A 990-nucleotide genomic window follows, 5' to 3' on the forward strand; every position below is an offset into this window, starting at 1 on the left:
TGATCAGGTAGGCAGGCAAGTGGTTAGGGGCAATCAGGTAGGCAGACGGCCCCTCGCTAGGCTGGCCCCACTCCCCAGCAAGTGGTTAGGGGTGATCAGGTAGGCAGGCAAGTGGTTAGGGGCGATCAGGTAGGCAGGTGAGCAGTCGGGGCGATGAGGCAGGCAGGCAGAGCCCTGCCATCAATCACCTCAAAGATAGAGACCCAGGCCACAGCCTGCGGGAGGGATGCTCAGTGGTTGCAACAGGAGGCACTGGCCACAGTGGATGCTGCAGTGGATGCCACTTCTCCTGCTATGATGCCTGGATAGATCCTGGACCCTTTCATAACTGCGGGCTCTCTGCCAGGGCTTGGCCCCCTGGCCAGACTCCCCAGCTCAGCTCTGACTGCAGAAGAGCTGAAATAGGCTGACATCCACAACATTGGAGCCATGATCGCCCCTTTGCACTTCCTGGAGATGAACCTAGGCAAGAGGCCTCAACCTGTGAAAAGTGAGCTAGACAAGGAAGAGGAGCAGAGGAAAAGGTGCTGAAGTGGAGGCAGCCCCATGCCGGAACAAGAAGGAGGAGTGGAAGGAGTTTCTGCAGCGGGAATCTGAGTGGCTGGAGCTCATGAATGCGGAGCTGAAAACCCAGATGGAGCAGCTGAAGCAGAAGTGGCAGCAGCTCATCCTGATGCTCAACCAGCATCACCCCAACTGCATCATCAGGACCGACAGCGTTAAGACCCCCAACTCCAGAAGGAAACCCACTGCTGAAGCAGCTGGAGAACAAGTGACCATGGGCTGGAAGGAGGAAAGAAGAGGAGGAGCAGGAGATAAGGAGAGGGAGGAGGAGGAGGGTCCCAGAGGGCTCTTCCTTGCTGCATGAAAAACTCTTCAATGAGGCTCAGCACAGCCAGCATTGGCCAGGCTTTTTTGTGAAACTCAGATCAGCCACACCAGGGGAAGAAACCCAGTCTGATGAAGCCCAGGACCAAGCGCTGAGACCAA

The 990-nt window shown here is 56.8% G+C and overlaps 1 pseudogene across 1 annotated transcript; it reads left to right on the forward strand.

Annotated features, from left to right (window-relative positions):
• Positions 1 to 294: 294 nt before the first annotated feature.
• On the forward strand, positions 295 to 776 carry LOC307098582 (jun dimerization protein 2-like; annotated as a pseudogene). The gene has a single exon. The product of its transcript is annotated as a jun dimerization protein 2-like (transcript).
• Positions 777 to 990: the final 214 nt, after the last annotated feature.

Source organism: Cnephaeus nilssonii, assembly GCF_951640355.1.
Source record: "Cnephaeus nilssonii genome assembly, chromosome: 4".
Classification (NCBI taxonomy): Eukaryota; Metazoa; Chordata; class Mammalia; order Chiroptera; family Vespertilionidae; genus Cnephaeus; species Cnephaeus nilssonii.